Source organism: Alligator sinensis, unplaced genomic scaffold (genome assembly GCF_000455745.1).
Source record: "Alligator sinensis unplaced genomic scaffold, ASM45574v1 scaffold337_1, whole genome shotgun sequence".
Classification (NCBI taxonomy): domain Eukaryota; kingdom Metazoa; phylum Chordata; order Crocodylia; family Alligatoridae; genus Alligator; species Alligator sinensis.
The window spans coordinates 2,582,771-2,593,995 of NW_005841927.1; the positions used below are offsets into that span (position 1 = coordinate 2,582,771).

Here is an 11,225-nt window from a genome sequence, read left to right on the forward strand (position 1 = left end):
GAGCGGCGATGAGGCAGCCAGCGCGGGCAGCGATGCAGAAGTAATGCTAATTGGTGCGGGACACTGGAGACGACACGTCGCCGGGACGTGTGAATAGCTGAGCTGCCATCCCGCACGTGGGAAAACACCCCCCCACCCCGCCCTGCCCCTCGGATGGGAGGGAACAGCTTGCAGATGGGCTGCGGCCGAGCAGGGACCCCCTGGCACAGGTGCAAGCTGGGGCCCTGCCAATCGATTCTGCTCAGGGCCTTCCCGGTCTCTCCGCCGGCGCCATAACTGGAGGGTGCCCGGAGCGTGCAGCAGAGTTGCTGAAATAGCGCATTTCTCTGGTGCCCGATTACACACCGAGGAGAGCCAGGGAGCGGCTTGGAGGAACTCTCTTGCAGCTTGCCCAGGGGGCCAAGACGGTTGTGGAGTAAGGACAAGCCCCGTCCCCTGCGTGCCATTGAGGAGCCTGCCTGGCTGGTGGCAGGAGAGGGCTTTTCCTGGAGACCCCACATGGCCCCTCGCCGCGGGCACTCATGGGGGCCTGGCCCCTGCCTTGCCTTCGCAGGGAGCAGCGCGGCTGTTCCAGGTCTGGGCATGGCAGAAGCTCACGCAGGACCTGTGCCTGGCTGCGGCCCCTAACTGCGACCCCTTGTTTTCACGTTGGGGAGGCGGCTGCACCTCGTGGCTCGGCCTTGCCTGCGCAGCGAAGGTGCCGGTGTGATGTTCCACTCCAGAAGTGGCTGCTTTTTGTGATGGATGCTAGGGGATGCTTCGAGAGGAAAGGCAACGGGAAGGGCTTATAATCCAAAGGAGGGTCTCACGTATCAGGGCATGTGCAGGAGGAGCTGTGCTCGTCTCCGCTGGCATTTAACTATATCGAGGTGTGCTTCTCAGTGCCCCAGGGGCCAATTTGTAGAGTCCAAGACCTGTGAGATATTTCCCAGGGCCACGATTGCAAAGACTCAGGCCTTTCTGCTTTTCATAAATGTCTCCCTGAGGCACACAACTCCACCAAAAAGGATGCCATTGTGCTATGGGGGTTGATTTGATTTTCTGGGAGATGACTGTCTGGCCCCCAGGGGTTTACATGGTGGCTTCACCCTTGAGCAGCTTATCTCCACCACTGAGCTGAGTGCGATGTAGACTTCAGGCCAGACACAGACTTCATGTCCAGATCGGCCCCCAGACACCATGAAGGCACCTCCTAGTAATAAAAGGGCCCGATCCCCAGCATGCAGGCAGGGATGGCTTGTGGGGAGGGAGTGTAGACCCCGGGTCCAGACCCTTGAGGCATCTCGGAGGTGTAGCCAGACCTGCTTGCTGCTGGGATGCAGGTGGAGGGGATCAAGTCTCCGCTGGGTGCATTAAAAATAACTCGATGAACAAGAGCAGAGGAGGCCAGAAGGAGTTTGTGGAAGCTGGAAAAGCTTGGTAGCCAGAAGATAGAAAGGTATCGTTTGTTCAGTCCCCCAAAGTGGAAAAGGCTGTGGTTTAATTTTCTGTATAGTTGAGTTGCTTGCTGAGGAGGGCTTCCAATAAAGGACCTAGTTGGAGAAACCAAGGAAGTCTTGCCGTGAGTCCAGGGAGAGCCGGTCAAAGGCCCCAACCGCCTCACAGGGGGTCTGGTCTGGGGGAAGCTCAGGCTGACGATCTCTCTGCGTTAATTATGGGCCAGGCATGTGATCTGATGAGCTGCGCAAATTCAGCGGCTGGAGGTTAGCATAGAGGTGCTGCTGCGTCTGCAAGCCACTTAACCCCGCAGCATTCATTTGGATGGAAAGTATTATCCCACAACATCAAGAAAATGCAGGTATAGATTCAAAATCAGCTCTGAAAGTAGCTGGCAATGGAGATTCACCCTCGGACGGAGGTGCTTTCATTGGGTATCACAGAATCATAGAAAATTAGTGTTGGGAAGGACTTCAGAAGGGGACACCTGCCGGGACCGATCAGTGAGGCCCATGGAGACTTGGTCATGGCAGGGGCCCTCGGAGGTGGCCTAAATGCGCCCCACGGGTCTTTGCCGCCCCCAGAGAGGGGCTCTCTGCCTTGCGGCAAGCGGCTGCCAAGTGCAGCTGCAGCTCCTTCATTCGGCAGCTTCGCCGCTGGGTCTCAGCTACCTCTCAAATGACTTCCAGGAGAGACTGGCCATGGGTGGGTGCCGTCCCCGCTGGGGGATAGCCAGGCTAGAGGGGAGGCTGCAGTTCTAGCTGCTGGGGTGTCGGGATGGCCACAGAAGCCAAGCCCCGCCAAGAGGGGCACCCGCATGTGGTAGGAGAGGCTCTGCACCGTTCTGCCCCGGTGCCCCCAAATGCTCCATCCCTGCATGGACGCTGCTGGTCCCCATGGCTGCCCTGGCTCTGCACTGGGGCTGCACAGATGCCCGCAGGCTGCTGCCAGGCCTGTCCTGCTCTGCACGGCAGCTGGGCATGGGCAGGTGCTCACTCCTCAGATGCCCCGGGGCTCTGGACTCTGCTGTCAGGAACCACGTGCCCTGGTTCTCCCGGGCTGTTGTCACGCTGCTCCCGGTAACCTCAAATCCACATTTCTCTGTGGGTTTAAATGAAACACCACTAATGTATAGATATGGATATATTGGTGTTTCATTCTGATCATGGGAAAATGTGGATTTGAGTTACTTTTCTTAACTGAAAATTGGGGATTTTTTTTTTAATCAGAGAAAACCAGGATCTGTGCCAATCATAACCTCTCCCTCTTGGGACAGCCCCTGCAGGTCAGGCCTGTCACCGGGCTGATGCATCAAGGGGGAGACTGCTCTGGGGGGAGCTGAAAGGGGGAGCATGCCCGAGAGTGCCCCGTGCTAGCCAAGTGCGGCCCGTGGCACCCCCAATGGCACAGCCCTCTGGGCAGCATGGGAGCGTGGTGCTCCCTGCGTGCCTGCCGCGAACTCGTTTGCAAACCCTCACCTGTTTGCAAAACCCTGCCTTTTCCATCTCTCTGTCCCCCGTCTCCCCCCTCCCTGGGGCTCCAGCTCTGCTGGGGAGTTGCTCAGCCTTTTGTTTCAGAGGAGGCTGTTGTTATGGAGACAGCAGGGCCCTCAAGAAAAGCTTTTAAATGCCAGGCTCCGCAGAAAAAGAGGGATTCCTAGGATGCCGTTCCATAACGGCAGGGCCTTTGGGGTCCAAACAGTCCGGCATCTCAGCGGGTGCAACCATGCCTCCAGGTCGGGGTCAGTGGAGCGACCTGCAGTGGCCCCAGCGGGGACCTGGGCTCATATTTGAAGGTCCCTTGCCTGTGCCACCTGCAGCCTCGGGGATGATGCAGTCGTCCAGAGCCCGACTCAGCCCAGGTCACTGCAGCTCGGAGCTGGGTTCGCGAGGCTGCGCTGGCACAAAGCCGGAGGGGAAAATGCATCCACCGGGCCCTTCGTTTTCAAGCTCTCCAGGCCGCGGGGCGGCAGTTCCCGCTCGTGGCAGCGGGAGGCCCTGCCGCTCCGCCAATGAGGCAGTCCCCAGGCAGCACCTTCTCGCTCCCTCCGGCCCTGGAAAGGTGTGATGTTAGATCTATTAGCTGGCTTGATCTACTTACGCTGCCTAATACTCTGGTCAGGACAAGGCCTTGGGCTGCCCTCTAGGCTTTGCCTTGACCAGTTTAGCACAGGCTGAAGTGCGAGTGCTTTGCCTCCAGGAGCATTTCTACCTGGTCCCTCCCTATCAAGGTGTGTGCATGCATGGGAATGGGTCTCCTGGCAGAGTCCTAAGGAGACGATGCCCTGGCAGGGTTTGCCCTGACGTAGGTAGGCAAGCTCAGGTTTCCCCACACTTGCCACACAGAGGGAAAAGCAACAGTGCCCCGTCTTCGCAGGGCCTCTGCCCAGAGGCAGCTCCCTCGCCTGATCTGCTGCTTTCATTGTTTTACCCCCCGGCTCAATCCGCTGCGCGCTCCCCGGTATCTCAGCCACGGTAGCGAGACAGAAGTGAACGTGGGTATTTGCTCCTGGCAGGGCTACCATCAAGCCTTTTTGGGGCTGTGCAGACATAGCAGAGCCCATTAGCAAAGGTTTGTGGAGAGCATCCCTTTCAAACCTAACTCAATAAGAGTATATCCCTCTATACAGTAACCTGAGGACAGCAATCTGAGCCCCAAAGCACAGAGCAGTACAGTTGGCCCAATAAAAGATATCACTCAAAAATCCTTGCTACTCCATAGGTCATCACAGTGGCAAAAGCAATTCAGTTCTGGCTCGAAATACAGATTTCCCAAAGGATTAACGACTAACCCTACGATAGCTAGAAATGGGACCCTGGTTTCCTTTATGAATTCAAGCAGAGATTTCTATCTTGATCCATTAATATTGCCAGTAATTTTTGCCACCTGGCTACGGTCAGGTGTACCCTAAAAACTTTTGCCATTATCGACATGCCAGGTAGAGGAGTGGCATTTTGGGACAGGGGGATGACCTTTCTGTAATGGTAGGCATGCTGGTGTGGATACCGTGGGCATAAAAATGTTCATTTCACTCACAAAACGGGTATAATCTGCTATGGCGAAAGTGAGGGAGGGCTCCTTCTCCAAGCTGCCGTTCTGATCTGACCGATCTTTTCTGCAGAGCTGATTCGAAAACAGAAGTGCTGAAACCTGTGACCGTCTGAGATGGATTTGGTTCTGACTTGTAACGCAAAAGCCGAAAGGTTGGAAGGTCGCGTGGACCAGACGCTCTGAGATGCGCCAACTTGGAACCGCGATCGTGCTTTGTGTCGACGGCGCCGAGTCATTTTATTTTGCCGGCGGCAAACACGTTTCATTTTGGCCAAGAGAAACATTTTATTTTGATGATACTTTATCATAGCGGCTATTAAACAGGACAGATACCCTTAAGTATTATACATGCACGTTGGAATGCCACAGAGCGGCGGCCACAAAAATGAATTGATCTGATCAAGTTGAAATGCAACATTTTTACCTTAACAAAAGGCAAACGGTGGCTATTACTGAAAAGCCAGAAGAACAATTTAAGTTCAACAAAACTGCTTTTTCCTACCGAAAACGGTTCCCTCAAAATTCTGTGCCTTTTAGTGTAGAGTAGACCTAAGTAGCACCCTTATCTATAAACCTTAAATGACCAACTAAGTCAGTAACTATAAGAACAAATGTATGAACTTCCCTCTCCCTCACTGGGTGTGAACATCGTAAGAGTTGTAGTGTGCTAGAAAGGTGCAGTATGAGTTAATAACCATTGGCACAAGGCCATTAATAACCAATAAAACAAAATGCTTTCACAGAGCCATCGGAGGAGCTGGAAAAAACCGTTTGCAAATATTAATGAACTAGCCTTTCTGCAGCTGTCTGTGGTAGGCTAGGCAGGAATAATTTCCCCTACTATTACGCCCCAATACTTATGTTTCCTTGTGCTTCCCCAGCAGTTGGGCTGTATCCACCTCTTTTCCCTTGCCTTGTACCAGAGGCAAGAGCCATCACCTCGCTGTGTCTCTACAGCCCCCAGCCCCATGGAGTGCCGGGGCTACTGTAATACATAAACAGGAATGATTTTGCAAAGGGGAAAACTGAGGCACGGAGGAGCTGAATGTCTCTGTGTTCCCTGGGCATCAGGCATCCTGCAGTCTGGGCAAGGTGCCTGGCCAGCTGCGCTGAGTGCCCTGCTAGATAGGTTTCCTGTCCAGGGCCATACAGCTTTTGGCTGTGCTGCGGAGGTAATTGGGCAGAGCCCATTACAACAGCTGGTTCTCTGACGGGGTGGTTTGTTCACCAGGACCTGGACTGAGCCAGGGCAGCTCAAGGGTTAACGAGAGTCTCTGACTCATTGGCTTCCAGCCCTGGCAGGACCTGAGCTCTCGGAAAGGCCAGGGCCCATGCTGGGATGCAATGGCTGTCGCTGAAGCGCTGGTTTGGGGTGCGGGGCTGGGGAAGTACCTGCCGGGAGAGCCGGCTGCCTCGGCCCTGCTCTTGGAGCCAGGACAGGGCCTGCTGCGGGAAGGACTGGAAAGGTCACTTCACCGTGGCAGGTACGGAGCAACTGAGCCTGCGGCTTTGGTGTGCATATGTGTGTGTGTGCATGTGCATGTGTGCAAAGCAGCAAAGAGACTGCCCAAAGAGCTTTGTAACCCCTGGGAATTAATCCCCTGCAGTGCCCTTCCCTCCTGTGGGGAAACTGAGGCACAGGGCAACTCAGCAATATGTTCAGTGCTACCTCCCCATGGCTACCCGTCTTTCGGTCTCATTCGTAGGACCGTAGTGTAACAGGCACAGCGTCCCACCCTTCAGCCCCGTGTGTTGGTCCTCTGGCATCCTCTGATGCTGGGGGTCATCCCTTTAGCGCATGGGGGTGGGTAGGGGCTCTGTCCTATCAGTGCCAGAGAGACTGGTGAGCTATCAATCCCTGGTCCTGGCTGGGCTGCTGCAGGGTGATCCATCGGTCTGTAGCTGTCCCAGAGAGGGGGCTGTGGGGGCTGTCTGCGTGGTTTGCTGCTGGGATGCCAGGAGGAAACGATGTACAAACAACTAAAACTCTTGGTTCCAAAATGATACCTTTTATTAGACCAACTGGAAATTGGAGGAAACTATGGAAGGGGAAGAAAACGTGGAGGAAGAAGTCAGAAAACAAAGCCCGGGCAGTGGATTGGGGGGTGGGAGGGGGAAGCCTGAATGATGGTGCCTTTAATTTGGACTGGAAAGGGGCCTTCAGATTGAGTGTTAATGAAGATCCTGACTGATAAGGAGCTGTGCCTCGAGGCTGTTCAGGATGGGCTTTCTGAGCAGCGCAGGTAGATCAGTGGGTGACAGCATACGGCAGCTCCCTTTGGGCTGGTGTGGCATGCCCAGGTGTGTCCGCAGAGCTGGTTAGGATGAACCCCAGGACGTCTGCCTGGACTCTTAGTGACAGCCTCACAAAAACAGTCTCCTGTGCCTAAGCCCTGATCCTCCAGCTAAACACCCAGGACGGGCTTTTCCAGAGTAGGGTCTGGCCTAGCCATGCAGAGAGACCCAGGGGGATTTTTCAGAAGCAGTGGCGCTGTTTAGGTGTCTAATTCCTATTCCTTTCACGTTTGACCTATGCCATCTGGGGGCGGCCCGACACCCAGGCAGCCTGTTTGGGTCCTGGCTCCGTGCCCTGAGCTGCTCGCAGGCTGCTGGTTCAAAGATGCGTGAAGCGTAAGTAAAGACGGCTGTCACTGTAGCCTCGCACTTCCATGCGGGGAAGGAGGCAGCCCAGTGCTGAAGCCCAGACCTTCAACCCTCAGCGCCCCATCAAGACACTAGAGACAGGCCTGGTCCCCACCAAGAGCAGCACGCCCAGGCTGTGTGCCGCTGCCCACGCGTGGCTGGCACGGCATCCCCAGGGCTGCGTGCTGCTAATTGCCAGCGCCCGCCAAGGAGGATCCTTGCTCTCCCTGGGCGGTGGGCTCTGTCCTCCCCAGGGCCAAGCAGTTACAGGGATTCAATTAATCTCTCATTAATTTTTCACTTCCTCAGAGAATCCTGAGAGAGAAGGCGGTTTGCTGTGGTTTAAACAGATGCCCTTTCTCCGGCGAGGGGAGCTTGCTGGGAGGCAGGCGAGGGAGGGTGGGATCCATCACACCTGGAGCCCCGAGGCCTGCCCCCGGAGGGAGAAGGTCTAGGCATGAGTCTCCCCTCTGGGTCCCTTCTCCAAAGACCCCGACTTCAGCCCAGAGAGCTGCTCCCAAGTGATCTGTCCATGTGCAAGGAGATGAATGCCGGGTGGATATTCCTGGTTTCTCCAGCCCCGTGCGGAGCAGCTCAGGCGATGGACTCCTGCAGACCAGTGCAGCATCGACTGCTTTAAAGTGGATCATCCTTTATGAGCGGTTCCCCGACACGGAGCTTCAGAGTCTCCGAATTTTGTCCTTAGTAACTCGGGTTGGGAGCTGCTCAAAGCAGGGGCTGCCCCCCGGGCTCCAGACAATGCAGAGACCTCTGTCCTCCTGCCTGGCACGGCCCCAGGGCCCACGTGTCCAGAGCAGTGTTTCTCCAGCGGGTGCTAAGTCCTGATTTGGCCCAAAAATGACCTCTGGGGCAGCAAATGGGCCTTTAGCTCCTAGACATCCCCCCCCCCAGCTGGTACCTGCCATAGGGGCATCAGTGCCCTCGCCTGAGGCACTGCCAGCCTCGCGTTTGGGAGAAGTACCCAGTGGACCTCCCGGTGGTCTCCTCCACCCCTTTAGCAGCTTCCTCCCCTCCCCGTGCGCTGGAGGGGTGAAGCCGGCGGCAGAACAGCCCCGTGCAAACAGGCTCGGCAGCCCGGGAACAACCATCCGCGAGAACAGTCAGGTCGGGAAAGCATCCTCCACTGCCAGCTGTTGCCATGGAAACAATGCACATTTGTGTCTGAAATCATTTTTTCCCCTCCCTCCCTCCCTCTCTCTTTCATCTGCACAGCCCTGCTCTTCCCCACAAACCGCCTCTGCCCTTCATCCCTTGGCGCCAGGTGAGGCCTCAGCCCTGTGCATCCAGCTGGCCGGGCTGGCCCCTGGGAGGGGGAGACCCCGTGGGCTGGGTAGCGCCCTGCCTGGCAGGCATGACGGGGCTTGGCGTGCGGTGTGGTCCCTCACGCCGTGCTCAGTGACCCATGCCACCCGTGAAGGAAGGCTGGGCACCCTCCTGCCCCTGTTCTGCAAGGCGCTTTTCTCCTTGTGGTCAGAGAGGGGTTTGGGCTCTGCTGCAACCAGCCCGGAGAGATGCCTCTTGGGCAGCCCATCCCCACATGTTCCCCTCCAGCCCTAAGTGGGCACAAACCCCTGTCTGGGCTGGCGGCTGTGCCTTCAGTGAGATGGGCACGGTGCATCCTGGCACAGAGCAGCCTCCCGCCACGGCTCCGAGGGGCAGCCAGGCTGCAACAGGCTGCTGCAAATCCTGTGCCTGGGATCAAGTGCTCTCCTGCCCTTGGGTCTTCCTGAGGCCAGGCCAGGGTCTGCAGGCACTACTGGCCCTGCCTCATGCTATTGCCAGGAATCCTAGCTCATCCCTGCCCGTCGGGATCCATCTGTGCCATAGCCGCTCTCAGCTGCAGGCTGCTTCCCGGGGGCATAGGCGGTGACCGGTCCCTACTCTGAGCAGACCGCCAGGGGCCGAGCCCCCACGGCTGCCCCTAACCTCCCCCTCGGCGACTGTCAGGATGCAGCACTGAATCAACCACCAACCAGCAAAGCAATAAGGAGAGGGGAGGGCAGAGGAGGGCTGCAGCAGCAAATGCTGCTTGCTTTGCACCACACCCCTGGCCAGAGCGCTGGAGCGACCCCAGAGCAGCCCCGAGAGCTGACCCCGCGTGTCTCGCTAGGCGCGTGCTGGTACCGGGCACGGGCAATTTAGGGGGTGCTGTGTGCCAGCGTGATGGAGGGGGTGCCAGGCACACGCCCTATCAGCCAGGCTCTGAGTCGACCTGGGGTGCCGCCAGCAAGGGGTCAGTCCCGCTGTGCCCCACCAGGCTGCAGCCGGGTCGGTGCCGGCTGGGCCCACGGGAGAGCAAGGAGGCAGCCGGTTGAGGGGGGTCCGGGAGGCTTTTCCAGGCACGGGCAGGGTGGGAGGAGACCAGGCCCAGAGCCAGGCAGGGGAGGGAGACGCCAGGCAGAGAAGGACGGACAAAGCGCGGGTGCTGGTAGCACGCTGGCCTGTGCCCACTCCATCCTCCACCACGGGGGCTGTAAGTGGTAGGTAAGTGCACAGCAGCCCCTGACCCGGGCGGGCACAGGTGGAAAGCGTCACCTCCGGGGTGCGGGCAGGCTGCGAGGGGTGCACCTGCGAGACTCGGCGCCCCGGGAGAAGCAGGGAGCACGGCCAGACGGCCACCCACCCAGCACCCAGCTCCCAGCAGCTTTGACAGGCACAAGCCAGGACTGATTTCCCCAGCCCCACCTGTAGCAGCTCTGCTGACTGACGCCATCCTCCCCCAATGAGCCGGAGCGTGGAGCCAATCAAGGCCCTGCCTTCCCCGCAAGGAGGGGCACATGCTGCTACAAGAGAGGAGGAGAAGCAATTCACAGGCAGATCAGGTGGAGGCACAGAGCAGGGCTCTCGCCAGTGCATGGGCAAGGAGCCTCCTTCTGCTGAGACCTCGGACGTGGGGCCAGAGAGGCGACGGCAACTTCCCCTGCATCGCGAGGCACCCCGCAGGTACGGGGCAAATAAAAGCTGCTAGAGGATTTGGGGGATAATATGTGGGTGGGTGGGGGGTGCTGAGGGGAGGTGATGGATATAAAATGGAGGGGCCACAAGAGCCAGCGCTGGTGCATCGTGATCAGAGAGCGTGCCCCTGTCTGGGAGGGAAGGGGGCTTGGAGCTGCGGGTCTGGGGTGATTTCCCCCCGCGCCCCTGCTCCTGAGCTCGGGGCACAGCTGGGGCTGGATCCTCCCAGGCACGTGCTGGCATCAGCTGCATGTGAGCGGCTGTGAGCAAAGTTGCTTCTCGGGGCAGAGGTACCGGGCTGGATCGGTCTGTCCTGGTCCAGGTCCTGGAGAGCTGGCCCCCTGCTAGCGCTGACCCAGAACTCCAGCTCGCTCATCCTCCTCCTTCTCCGGGGAAGTTTCCCAAAGCCCCAGCAGCAGCAGGTCTGGCAAATCCCCTGTCTGAGCTGATATGCTGGCATGAGAGGGGAGCCCTTCCTTTGGGAAATGGGGGTGGGGGGCTGCCGTACACTGACCCACCACTTTTCCCCCATCTCTACAGCCCCCATGGTGGAGGATGGAGTGGGCACAGACACCCGCTGCCCTCTCTCTGCCTCAATTGACCTCCCTCTGGCCGGGCCCGAGGTGCGGGGCCGGGACCGCGGGGTGCTGCGGATCCCAGCTGCTGGGCTTTTGCAGGAGGACGCATGCATGCGCGTGTGGGGGGTGTGTGCATGGGGGCAGCACATGCCGAACTTCTTGCTTTTGATTCAGTGCTGCTCTGCGGGGGGTCAGGGCCCTGGCCTGCCTGCCTTGGCACCCCCATGCCCACCCGTGCCCCTGCCAGCCAACACCCACCCTCGGCATAGAGAGAAGCTGTGATTGCCTTCCACAGATGCAGCCCTTGCTCTGTGCCCAGTGGGACTGCACCAGCGTGGGGGCCTCGGTGACCCCCTGGGTGAGAGGCCAGGCAGTGGTCTCCCCAGTAGTCAAAGGGCACCAAAGGGATTGGGATCTTTCCACCTGAGACCAATTTCTGAGGACTTTGCCCCCACAAAGTGCCTGGCACAGCTCCTTCCTCTGCTCCCCTGCCCACAGGATAACGGAGGCTGGAGGAGACAACCCAGCTATAGAGGGGCG

General features: G+C 58.2%; 1 protein-coding gene across 1 annotated transcript in view; it reads left to right on the plus strand.

The window, feature by feature from the left end:
* The first annotated feature begins 9,981 nt into the window (after positions 1 to 9,981).
* The window catches only part of HPCAL4 (hippocalcin like 4), an 11,346-nt gene continuing 10,102 nt past the window's right edge, over positions 9,982 to 11,225 (plus strand). The window contains exon 1 of the mRNA XM_006019304.3: positions 9,982 to 10,095. The gene's annotated coding sequence lies outside the window, so the exon portion shown is untranslated. The remainder of the gene's footprint in view (positions 10,096 to 11,225) is intronic.